Source organism: Carcharodon carcharias, chromosome 19 (genome assembly GCF_017639515.1).
Source record: "Carcharodon carcharias isolate sCarCar2 chromosome 19, sCarCar2.pri, whole genome shotgun sequence".
Lineage (NCBI taxonomy): Eukaryota > Metazoa > Chordata > Chondrichthyes > Lamniformes > Lamnidae > Carcharodon > Carcharodon carcharias.
In genome coordinates, this window is record NC_054485.1 from 81,863,465 (window position 1) to 81,876,834 (window position 13,370).

Here is a 13,370-nt window from a genome sequence, read left to right on the forward strand (position 1 = left end):
CAGGTAGTTGTGAATAAATGTATCTGTCTATGTGTTATTTCTCAACGTGGTTCTGTGTATCTGTGCTGTGTATAAATATATTTAGGAGTAATTGTAAAAAAAGAAACAAATAACAAGAAAAAACTGTCCGAATGAAGTCAGATTCAGGCGACTAAATCAACAAAGAATACAGGTTCCTATAAATAGCCCTGTAACCAGTTATGATACGCATTTATATCCACACACAAAAACAGGAAAAAAAATTAAAGGACCAGGTTGTGTTAATTATAATCATCCTAGCTATACAGAACTGTAGTGGTTCCCTGGTGGTCTAGTGGTTAGGATTCGGCGCTCTCACCGCCGCGGCCGGGTTCGATTCCCGGTCAGGGAAGTTCATTTTCACAAAAGTTATCTCATGAAAGGTGATTTCTTTTAAAATGAAAAGAAACACCGAAATTCTGTTGCAAACCAAAGCAAATATTTGCCAAGTGAACAACGTCTTTTCGCGTGTCAGATCAAGCTGTTAAATGCTACATAGCGCAAACGCCTAAATTCTCAGCCTCAGGCCAGAAAAAAAATTAAAGAATTCGGTAGAATCTGAATCGCCTGCACTCCGTTCAACAAATATTTCACTGGTCCAAACTACAAAAATCACAAGGTAAAATTATCCATTATAAAGTAGTTAAACTCCTGAACGGGTTTCTGAATTGCCTTCCCTAGATCTACAAAATCAGTTCACTGTCTTTCGGATTTATTTGGATGGAAACCGACCTCACGCCACCTCCGGGAAACACCATTCCAATTCTGACCGCGGCGGGTTTTCTTTGGGCAGTAGGTTTTGCGGCATCACAACCACGTATTCTCAAAATCACATTTCAATAGTATGACATTCTTGGACAAATTCGACATGTTTCAGCTCTGACAAGCGAAGCTGGTATGGTACACACGGGAACTCGCACCGTCGGACAGGGATACACAGAGAGCACTGCCGGGCTCTAATATTCAGGGGCTAGTGCAGCTGGAGAGGAATACCTCGGGATTCTAATTTTCGATCAATAGAAATTAAGATATTACTTGCAGATGAAACATTATTGGGGTGCTTCAATGCCCCAACGTTTTCAGAATTGTTTTGCCTTCACAAATGCCATGTACAATTGACACAAATAATGTGGCTTCACACGGGACGATGGTGTGTTCGAGTTCCACATGTGCAAACATAAACAATACCCTTCGTAGAATCACAGAATCACATAGTGCAGAAGAGGGCCTTCGGTACAACCAGTCTGCACCGACACGTGAGAAACACCTGACGTATCTACCTAATCTCATTTACCAGCTCTTGGCCCATAGCCTTGAATGTTATGCGGTGCCAAGTGCTCATCAAGGTACCTTTTAAAGGATGTGAGACAACCCGCCTCCACCACCCTCCTTGGCAGTGAATTCCAAACCGTCACCACCCTCTGGGTAAAAACGTTTTTCCTCACATCCCGCGTAAACCTCCTGCCCCTCACTTTGAGCTTAGGTTACCTCGTGACTGACCCTTCAACTAAGGGGAACAGCTGCTCCCTATCCACCCTGTCCATGCCCCTCATAATCTTGTACACCTCGATCAGGTCGCCCCTCAGTTTTCTCTGCTCCAACGAAAACAACCCAAGTCTATCCAAAACAAAAACAAAAACAGAATTACCTGGAAAAACTCAGCAGGTCTGGCAGCATCGGCGGAGAAGAAAACAGTTGACGTTTCGAGTCCACATGACCCTTCGACAGAACTTGAGTTCGAGTCCAAGAAAGAGTTGAAATATAAGCTGGTTTAAGGTGTGTGTGTGTGGGGGGGGGGGGGGGGGGGGGGGGCGAAGAGAGAGAGAGAGAAGTGGAGTGGGGGTGTGGTTGTAGGGACAAACAAGCAGTGATAGAAGCAGATCATCAAAAGATGTCAACAACAATAGAACAAAAGAACACATAGGTGTTAAAGTTGGTGATATTATCTAAACGAATGTGCTAATTAAGAACGGATGGTAGGGCACTCAAGGTATAGCTCTAGTGGGGGTGGGGAGAGCATAAAATATTTTAATTTTAAAAAAAAAATAATGGAAATAGGTGGGAAAAGGAAAATCTATATAATTTATTGGGAAAAAAAGGAAGGGGGAAACAGAAAGGGGGTGGGGATGGGGGAGGGAGCTCACGTCCTAAACTTGTTGAATTCAATATTCAGTCCAGAAGGCTGTAAAGTGCCTAGTCGGAAGATGAGGTGTTGTTCCTCCAGTTTGCATTGGGCTTCACTGGAACAATGCAGCAAGCCAAGGACAGACATGTGGGCAAGAGAGCAGGGTGGAGTGTTAAAATGGCAAGCGACAGGGAGGTTTGGGTCAGTCTTGCAGACAGACCGCAGGCGTTCTGCAAAGCGGTTGCCCAGTTTACGTTTGGTCTCTCCAATGTAGAGGAGACCACATTGGGAGCAACGAATGCAGTAGACTAAGTTGGGGGAAATGCAAGTAAAATGCTGCTACACTTGAAAGGAGTGTTTGGGTCCTTGGACGGTGAGGAGAGAGGAAGTTAAGGGGCAGGTGTTGCATCTTTTGCGTGGGCATGGGGTGGTGCCATAGGAGGGGGTTGAGGAGTAGGGGGTGATGGAGGAGTGGACCAGGGTGTCCCGGAGGGAGCGATCCCTACGGAATGCCGATAGGAAGGGTGAAAGGAACATGTGTTTGGTGGTGGCATCATGCTGGAGTTGGCGGAAATGGCGGAGGATGATCCTTTGAATGCGGAGGCTGGTGGGGTGATAAGTGTGGACAAGGGGGACCCTATCATGTTTCTGGGAGGGAGGAGAAGGCGTGAGGGCGGATGCGCGAGAGATGGGCCGGACACGGTTGAGGGCCCTGTCAACGACCGTGGGTGGAAAACCTCGGTTAAGGAAGAAGGAGAAAATGTCAGAGGAACTGTTTTTGAAGGTAGCATCATCGGAACAGATGCGACGGAGGCGAAGGAACTGAGAGAATGGGATGGAGTCCTTACAGGAAGCAGGGTGTGAGGAGCTGTAGTCGAGATAGCTGTGGGAGTCGGTGGGTTTGTAATGGATATTGGTGGACAGTCTATCACCAGAGATTGAGACAGAGAGGTCAAGGAAGGGAAGGGAAGTGTCAAAGATGGACCACATGAAAATGATGGAGGGGTGGAGATTGGAAGCAAAATTAATAAATTTTTCCAAGTCCCGACGAGAGCATGAAGCGGCACCGAAGTAATCATCGATGTACCGGAGAAAGAGTTGTGGAAGGGGGCCGGAGTAGGACTGCAAAAAGGAATGTTCCACATACCCCATAAAGAGACAGGCATAGCTGGGGCCCATGTGGGTACCCATAGCCACACCTTTTATTTGGAGCAAGTGAGATGAGTTGAAGGAGAAATTGTTCAGCGTGAGAACAAGTTCAGCCAGACGGAGGAGAGTAGTGGTGGATGGGGATTGTTCGGGCCTCTGTTCGAGGAAGAAGCTAAGGGCCCTCAGACCATCCTGGTGGGGAATGGAGGTGTAGAGGGATTGGACGTCCATGGTGAAGAGGAAGCGGTAGGGGCCAGGGAACTGGAAATTGTTGATGTGACGTAAGGTGTCAGAGGAATCACGGATGTAGGTGGGAAGGGACTGGACAAGGGGAGAGAGAAGGGAGTCAAGATAACGAGAAATGAGTTCTGTGGGGCAGGAGCAAGCTGAGGCGATCGGTCTACCGGGGCAGTTCTGTTTGTGGATTTTGGGTAGGAGATAGAAGCGGGCCGTCCGAGGTTGGGCGACTATCAGGTTGGAAGCTGTGGGAGGGAGATCCCCAGAGGAGATGAGGTCAGTGACAGCCCTGGAAACAGTGGCTTGATGTTCAGTGGTGGGGTCATGGTCCAGGGAGAGGTAGGAGGAAGTGTCTGCTACTCCTCAAACCCCTCCTATGGCACAACCCCATGCCCACGCAAAAGATGCAACACCTGCCCCTTCACTTCCTCTCTCCTCACCGTCCAAAGACCCAAACACTCCTTTCAAGTGAAGCAGCATTTCACTTGCATTTCCCCCAACTTAGTCTACTGCATTCGTTGCTCCCAATGTGGTCTCCTCTACATTGGAGAGACCAAACGTAAACTGGGCGACCGCTTTGCAGAACACCTGCAGTCTGTCCGCAAGAATGACCCAAACGTCCCTATCGCTTGCCATTTTAACACTCCACCCTGCTCTCTTGCCCACATGTCTGTCCTTGGCTTGCTGCATTGTTCCAGTGAAGCCCAACGCAAACTGGAGGAACAACACCTCATCTTCCGACTAGGGACTTTACAGCCTTCCGGACTGAATATTGAATTCAACAACTTTAGGTCGTGAGCTCCCTCCCCCATCCCCACCCCTTTTCTGTTTCCCCCTTCCTTTTTTTTCCCCAATAAATTATAAAGATTTTCCTTTTCCCACCTATTTCCATTTTAAAAAAAACCCCACTAGAGCTATACCTTGAGTGCCCTACCATCCATTCTTAATTAGCACATTCGTTTAGATAATATCACCAACTTTAACTTTAACACCTATGTGTTCTATTGTACTATTGTCATTGACATCTTTTGATGATCTGCTTCTATCACTGCTTGTTTGTCCCTACAACCACACCACCCCCCCCTCCACCTCTCTGTCTCTCTATCTCTCCGCCCCCCACACACACACCTTAAACCAGCTTATATTTCAGCTCGTCCCTGGACTCGAACTCAAGTTCTGTCGAAGGGTCATGAGGGCTCGAAACGTGATTAATTAGATTTCACTTCCAAAGGAGGATGAATCAAATTGCTTCCTGCTGTATTGTGTTCTTCTACATCTCATCCTTGACAGTAGCTCACATTCTCCGGAAGCAACTTCCCAACATCTCTCACTTTCCTACCATTGTCACAACTGCTATAACCTTGAGCTCATCGCTCGCCCACGTTGCTGGAATTGCAATGTGAGAAGACCTCAATGAGTTTTTTTTTTCTCCAATAATAGGTTCAGACTTTGAACGAAGCAAATAATGCCTAAATATGCAAATGCAAAAGGGAAGTCCTCAGTAGTGTTGCCAGAATGTTCTCACGGACCATAGCCTTTGCAGTATTTAGTGCCCTCAGCCGTTTCTTAATATCACATGGAGTGAATTGAATTAGCTGAAGATTGACATCTGTGATACTAGGGACTTCAAGTGAAGGCCAAGATGAATCATCCACTCGGCTCTTTTGGCTGAAGATTCTTGCAAATGTTTCAGCCTTGTCTTTTGCACTGATGTTTTTGGCTAACCCAACGTTGAAGATGGGGATATTTGTGGAGCCTCCTTCTCCAGCAAGTTTTTGAATTGTCCATCAGCATTCACAGCTGGATGTGACAGGGCCCCGGAGCTTAGATCTGATAAGTTGGTTGTGGAATCACTTAGCTCTGTCTATCAATTTCTGCTTATGCTGTATGGCATGCAAGCAGTCCTGTGTTGCAGGTTGACATGGTTAGCACCTCATTCTTAGGTATCCCTGATGTTGCTCCTGGAATTCCCTCCTCCACTCTTCATTGAACCCGGCTTGATCTCCTGGCTTGGTCGTCATGGTAGACTGGGTCATATGCAGGGCCATGAGGTTGCAGATTCTGATTAAGTACAATTCGGATTCTGCTGATGGCCCACAGCATCTCATAGTTGTCCAGCCTGAGTTGCTAGATCTGTTCAAAAAATGCCCAAGTTAGCAGAGTGGTAGTAAAACACAACAAGACGGGACTTCTTCTCCACAAGTGCTGTGCAGTGGTTACTCCTACTGATGCAGTCATGAACAGATGCACCTGCGGCAGGCAGGTTGGTGAAGATGAGGCCAAGTTTGTTTTTCCCTCTTGTTGGCTCCCTCACCAACTGCCGCAGTCTAGCAGTTTTAGCCTTTAGGACTCAGTCAGCTCATTCAGTGGGAGTGCTGCCAAGACAATTTTGGTATTGGACACTGAAGTCTCCCATTCAGAGTACATTCTGTGCCCTTGTCACCCTTAGTGCTTCCTCCAAGTTGTGTTCAACATGGAGGAGCGCTAAATTTTCAGCTGAGGTGGCGAGGCGGGGATGGGAGGGTGTGGTGAAGGTGGTGGGGGGAGGGTACTTTGTAATCAAGGTTCCCTTGCCAATGTTTGACCTGATGCCATGAGGCTTCATGGGGTCTGAAGTCGATGTTATGGACTCGCTGGGAAATTCCCTCCCGACCGTATACCACGGTGCCACCTGCTCTGCTGGGCATGTCCTGTCCCAGCAGCACCAGCAGCGTTGGTGATAGTGGTGTCTGGGACATTGTCAATAAGGCATGTTTCCGTGAGCATGAATATGACAGGCTGTTGCTTGACTAGTCTGTGAGACAGATCTCCTAATTTTGGCACTAGCCCCCAGATGTTTGCAAGGAGGTCTTTGCAGGATTAACAGGATTGTGTGTGCCTTTAACATTTGTGTTCACTAAATCAATGCCAGGCGGTGCATCAAGTCCCATTCCTTAAAGAAGACAGAAATGTTTAAGGAGACAATTCCAGCAATCCATGATAGAGACAGGGAGGGACGAGATGAGGGAGGGATTTAAATATAATGGTGCAAGTAATAAAATAATGGAAACAAGCTAGTTCATCAAAATTGCTCCACAGATAAGCCAGTAACACCTTCTGCAAGGTAAAGATTTGAAGATAACACCAGGCGTGATTTGAAACTTATGCTGTTTCAGGGGATGTGGAGCATATGAAGCTAGATAGAAGGCCAGAGATAGGTGGAGGCAAAGGAGATAATGACAAAGATGTCATGAACAAAAGGACAAAGGGGGTGTTAATGGCTGTGATAAGGGCTAAATGAGGTGCTGATACTGGCAATGAGGTAAGAAAACAGAATGTGATAATATCAAGGCAAGGGTAAGCACTCTGAAAAGAGCAACATTTTCTATGGAAGGGTCATGAGGACTCGAAACGTCAACTCTTTTCTTCTCCGCCGATCCTGCCAGACCTGCTGAGTTTTTCTAGGTAATTCTGTTTTTGTTTTGAACAAGTAACAGATTGCCTTTATGGGGTTGGGCACGGGGGAGCGGAAGGTAGTGGGGGAAAAGATCGAGAATAGGATAAAAGGCAGGGATGAAACAATGAATAAATGAATAAAAATGAAAATAAATAAAAGTAAAAATAAATGGATAATTAAAAAAATTGATATTGAAAAAGGGACTAAAAAGTAGGGAGGATATAGGGGAGATTTCATGGCCTGAAGTTGCTGAACACAATGTTAAGTCCAGAAGGCTGTAAAGTACCCAATCAGAAGTTGAAGTGCTGTTCCTCCAGTTTGTGTTGAGCTTCACTGGAACATTACAGCAGGCCAAGGACGGACATGTGGGCATGAGAGCCGGATGATGTGTTAACATGGCAAGCAACAGGAAGGCCTGGGTTATGCTGGCGGACAGAGCAAAGGTATTCCCCAAAGCAGTCATCCAGTCTACGCTTGGTCTCTCCAATGTGGAGGAGGCCGTTAACTCGATTTTTCTCCCCACAGATGCTGTTAGAGCTGCTGAGTTTTTCCAGCATTTTCTGTTTCTGTTTCCCAGTATCCACAGTATTTTGCTGTTACCTGAGTAATTTGAAACTAAATGAGGACAAAAGGGCTCCTTTGGGATTTGAAGCAGCAACCTTTCAAATGTTCATTTGATGAAAACCCCAAAGCACACCCATGCACCACCGATCATATCACACCCATAGTTTTGAAGCTGTGTACTAAATTTGCTGCAATTCAAAAATGACTAGTTTTTTTTTGGATTGTGATCGGAAAAATCAGGAAGTTCCAGAAAACCTCACAATCTAGGCAGAATGTGTGGCCCTTCATTAAAACTGCGAAAGCTAAAAATGTACTGACACTTCAACCAGTGAAATCGTGGATGGAGGGAAAATAATAAAACAAAAGGGCTATCATAGCCTGGAAGTTAGCAGAGGTTAAATGGCAAAATGGGCTGCACTGCATGGCCTCGGTGTGAGCAATACATAGTACCATGGAATGGATACAGCGCCTTAAGAGACCATTCGGCCTGCCTTGTTGATGCCAGCTCTCTGTAAGAGTAATCGGACTCGAAAGGACAAAAAAAAATGTTTTAAGGAGGTGTGAATGAAAGATTGATGAAGAACTGCCCTCCTAAAATAAACAAACAAAAAAAACCTGTGAAACGAGACTAACTCCTCAATCTGCAATATAAAGTAAAATAAATGGGGGCAGTATGTGCACTACGAATTGTTGGAGGCAATGTTGCCACCAGAAGGCTACTAAAGAGCCTCACTGAAAGATGTGGTGCTGTTTCTCGAGTGCATGCTGAGAGCCCTTGAAAAATTGCAGGAGTTTGAGAACCAGGCGGTCAGGGTTGAGAGCCAGTTCGCCAGTCATTTCAATTTTCCATTCTCGCTCAGTGGATTACTTAGTTAACATAGAGATAAAAACAAAAAAACTGCGGATGCTGGAAATCCAAAACAAGAACAGAATTACCTGGGAAAACTCAGCAGGTCTGGCAGCATCGGCGGAGTAGAAAAGAGTTGACGTTTCGAGTCACGAGGACTCGAAACGTCAACTCTTTTCTTCTCCGCCGATGCTGCCAGACCTGCTGAGTTTTTCCAGATAATTCTGTTTTTACTTAGTTAACATTCCTGTCAAGTTAACATTCGATCTTCGGCATCAGTAGGCTCCCAGAAAACTTGCTGATATATTTACTGTCCAAAGAAACTTCCACTCCAGCACGCAATGACCTAATTATCTGACACTTGCTCCCCAGCATTTGATTTTAGCCCTGTTCAGCTTTTCTGAGCCTTAATTCCCTCTCAACTAAGTTGCCGAACAGAACATGAAAAGACTTAACTTCTGCTTATTGAAACTTCTAGAATGCAAAGAAACAAGTGTGAAGTGAAAATCAAACGGCGGGGGTTCCAGCTCTGTAAGACTGTATATCTGTTCAGAGGAGATGAGAATTGAACACATTCAGCCAGCTGCTTGAACCATAAAACGTGGCGTAGCCTGAATTAATGAATTTGGGTATATTGACTGTCCCTTAACTGGGTAAACCTTTGTGAAAGTTCATCCTCATTTTCCTGACTTATGTTGTTCTTATAAATTTTCTGCACTGTGTGCTCTGGTTCACAAAACCTTTCGCGATAGAAATCAATCCCGCCTTCTGGAATGTGAAGATTTTAAGAGAGCACAATTTCTGCCTTGCATTATAAGACAAAATAATAAATCATTCGGAATTAGACACTGAAGCCTCTCGCCTGTTCAGGCAACGAAACCGCTCAGCGAAAATCATACTCTAGGGCAAAGGAATTGAGGTTTTTGAGTTAAATCAACAAATATATATTTCCATTGCCATCCCGAGCTAATCAACCAGACCTTCATACCGCAGCTGTAAAACCAGAATATGCTGCATAAACTCAGCAGCTCAGGAAGCATCTGTGAAGTGACAAGTGAAGCACGTATTTAGCTTCCTGACGCTTCATCAGACCTGGGAAACGGGCGAAATGTAGTAAGATTTAAAGCAAGGAAAATCATGGAGGCAGGATAAAGGGCTAGGGTAAAAATCAAGTCAGAAAAGATTAAATGAGGGAAGAGTATATGCTGCATGGCCTAGTGGCGAGTTAAGCGTAGAATCATGGAATGGTTGCGGCACGGAATGAGACCATTCGGACCGTCATGTCTCTGCCAGCTCTCTGCGAGATCATCAGAATAAGTAAACAAACAAAAGTGTCAGTGAGAGATGCAGGTTTCCAGTTATTATAATTCTCCACCTTGACTCTGTGGAGCTTTTGTTTAGCTTTCCTGTTAAGTTAGTGGATGATTTTGGGAAACAATTCTGTCCCAAGAAACTGCCGCCCAGACCACACTGCCCCAACAAACAGCAAGTGATTTTAATCCTGCCAAATTTTGCTGATCCTTGATTCTCTTTGCCCGAAATTACCAATCCACGTGAAATGTTTCACTTCCTGCTTAGCTCACCCCTACAATTCAAATAAAACATGGTCATTTCAATACTGCGGGGCTCCCAGCTCTGTCAGACTCAAGGCGCTATCAGACCAGTTCTTTGTGATTGACCTTCCAAACTTTGTACTTAAAAAAATGCCCTCACGCTTTGTTTGTGTGCAGCTCTCAGCATACTATTTATTTTTCGGTGAGCGCTAGATATATACTGCAAATACATCTTCGACTCCCGGAGCTTCAAGGGAATTTGCTGCACTTAGCTCTCTTCTTGCAGCCTGCAGCACTAACTCACACGCTGTACGCTTGTGCTGGTTTTACATCACCCGCATGAATCTGGGAACTCCGGCTGCTGTGTGAACCTTTGATGGTAAAGTAGTCAGTATTCTGTTTTGTGACTGCATCAACCTCCGTTCTGAGGAAATGTCATAAACCTGAAACAATATATTTTTTTCTCTTTTCAAAGATGCTGTCGGACTTCCTGGGGGAATCTGAATTCTCTTTCTAAAAATCTAATAGTGTTTGCATTTAACATTTAGCTGAAAATACTGTTAAAATTCTAAACCTCATCCAGGCACCCAATTTGGGAGATAGAATCTATTCACTGGGGAATAGATAGTTAATTTTGGAAACTAGCTGGAACTTTTTTTCTTCTGTACCTGAGCTCAGAGAGTAACGTTAGATTTAGAACATAGAAAGTCAGACATCAGTGTGACATAGCACTAGAATGCAGCCTTCAAGGGTGTCCTGGAGTTTGATGAGTTGAATGAGTTATGTGAGGAGGGGAAGGGGGTGCTCATTTGCTTTCTTCTAACTTTTTCATCCTGTAGCAATTGGTTCTTGCTTCATTACAGGTGAAAAGGCTAGCTGTTTGGTGAGTACTTGGTGAATGGTTCAGGCCTCTTCTATTCCTAAGTTTTAACATAGTACAGCAGTTTGTCTGAGGTTAATAAAGAGCACAAAACAAAAATAATTGAATCAAATAATTAACTAGTTAATTAAAACACATAAGGATGGCAGGACAGGTGATGTGTCATGGCTGCAGCATGTGGTTATTCCTGGGTGCCAGTGTGATCCAGGACAAACAGGCCTGTGGTAAATGCTTGTGGCTTAGGGAGCTTCGACTCAGATTCATTGAGCTCAAGGCTGATCCACAGAGAGTGTGACATATCAGTTAGGGGGAAAGTAACCTGGGTGCTTTGTACCAGGATGTGGGACGATTCTTTTCTTTATTCATTCAAGGGGTGTGGGCTTCACTGGCTAGGCCAGCATTTATTGCCCATCCTTAATTGACCTTGAGGAAATGGTGGTGAACTGCCTTCCTGGACCGCTGCACTACACGTGGTGTAGGTACACCCATAGTGCTGTGAGAGAGGGGGTTTCAGGACTTCGCTGACCGACAGTGAAGGAATGGCAGTATATTTCCAAGGCAGGATGTTGAGTGGCTTAGAGGTGAACTTCCAGGTTGTGGTGTTCACAGGAATCTGCTGCCCTTGTCCTTCTAAATTTTAGTGGCTGGGGATTTGGTAGGTGCTGTCTAAAGGGCCTTGGTGTGTTCCTGCAGTACATCTTGTAGATGGTGAACGGTGCTGCCACTGTTCATCGGTGGTGGAGGAAGTATATGTTTTTGGATTGTGTGCGAATCAAGCGGGCTGTTTTGCCCTGGATTGTGTCGTACTATTGAGTATTGTTGGAGCTGTGCTTATCCAGGCAAGTGGAGAGTATTTCATCACAATCCTGACTCGTGTCTTGCAGATTGGCGTTGGGGAGTCAGGAGGTGAGGTACTCGCTGCAGGATTCCTAGCCTCTGATCTGCCCTTTTAGCCATACTATTTATATGGTTAGTCTAGTTCAGTTTGTGGTCATCAGTAACAACAAGGATGCAGTGGTAGTTGCGGATAGCATAGTCAGAGAGATTATCACTGCTTTCTGCAGCAAAGAGGAAGACGCCAAAAGGCTATTTTACCTTTCCGATGCCAGGGCTCGGGACATTGCTCAGGACTGGAGAGGAATTTATAGTGGGAGGAGAGGAAGGTGATCCATTCATCGTGGCCCATGTAGGTAGAGACGACTGAGAAAGACGAGGAAGGAGTTTCTGCATAATCAGTAGGAGGAGCTAGGCACCAAATTAAAGAACAGAACCTCTGGATTAATACCAGAGCCATATGAAAAATGTCGGGGGAAATAAGATTAGTGAAATGAATGTGTGACTCAAACTTGGGTTCGAGGGGCACTGGCACCTCGGGAAAGTTGGTGCTGCATCATTTGGATGTTCTACACCCGAACGTGCAGGGGTTGGTGTTCTTGCAAGCCCCCTAACTTGGGAAAGAGAGCGGATTTTAAAGTAAATATTGAGGACAGAGGATCAAATTTGGGAAGATGTGTTTAACTAAAGAGCAGCGACAAGGCAAGAGAGAAAGGTAGTAATATTGGAAATGATAAATAGGCCGTGACAGGGAGAGGCAGAGAGTAGAAATCCAAGAGTAAATTAGCAGATAAAGCTAGATGTTACAAAGCAGTGATCGGACAAAACTATAGGCTCTGTATCTGAATGCATGTAGAATTCGCAACAAAGCAGATCAACTGATAGCACAAGTAGAAAAAAATAACGATAGCCATTGCAAACACGTGGCTACAGGGTGACATAGATTGGGGCCTGAATGTTGAAGGGTATGTGCCACTTCGGAAGAACGGGAAGTAGAAAAAGCTGCAAGACTGGTCATTTTAATTAATGATGGTATTAGCACGTGAAAGATGGATGACTGAAGTTCAGGAAGCTGGAATGTCGAAGCGGTTCGGGTTGAGATGAAATGTGATTAAGAACAAGAAGTCACTTGTGGGACTGGTGTACAGGCTCCCAAATTGTAACTGCGCAGGACAACAGAGTATAAAGGATGAGATAATGGGAGAGTCGCTCTGGCCCTCCCTTTCAATCTCTCAATTGTTGGATGATTAGTCTTTGGAAATGAATTATATTTTCTCCCCGAATGCAGGGACTTGAGGTCAGTGTATAATGAACAAGGAAGACATCTTTCAGATGTGACAACAGAAATATTTGGTTGCGTTGCTGAGCAGTCTAATTTGCAGCAGTTCTTGAGATTAAGAGCCTGGAGTGCCATCACTCTCTGAATTTCTGGGGGTAACTAATGCGGTTCTTCGCTAAAATTGCACCTTTTCTAAACAGTGTCGTGCACTTCACTATGTGGCCAGAGCAGAACTCCAGCTGATGTGCGAAGATTTGACCGTACATTGGTCAGTACTCTGCTTTGTGGTTGCAGCAACCTCAGTTCTGAGGAAGTGTCATTAACCTCAAGCATTAAACTTATTTCTCAGTCCAAATATGCATCCGGATCTCTTGTGCATCTCGTGTGTCTTCTGATTTTTTTTGTTATGTCAGATTAGAAATACAGTGAACGTTTCAGGTAGTGACCT

The 13,370-nt window shown here is 45.0% G+C and overlaps 1 non-coding gene across 1 annotated transcript; it reads left to right on the forward strand.

Annotated features, from left to right (window-relative positions):
• The first annotated feature begins 299 nt into the window (after nt 1-299).
• Nucleotides 300-370, forward strand: trnae-cuc. The gene has a single exon. It is a non-coding gene; the product is annotated as a tRNA-Glu (tRNA).
• The last annotated feature ends 13,000 nt before the right edge of the window (nt 371-13,370 follow it).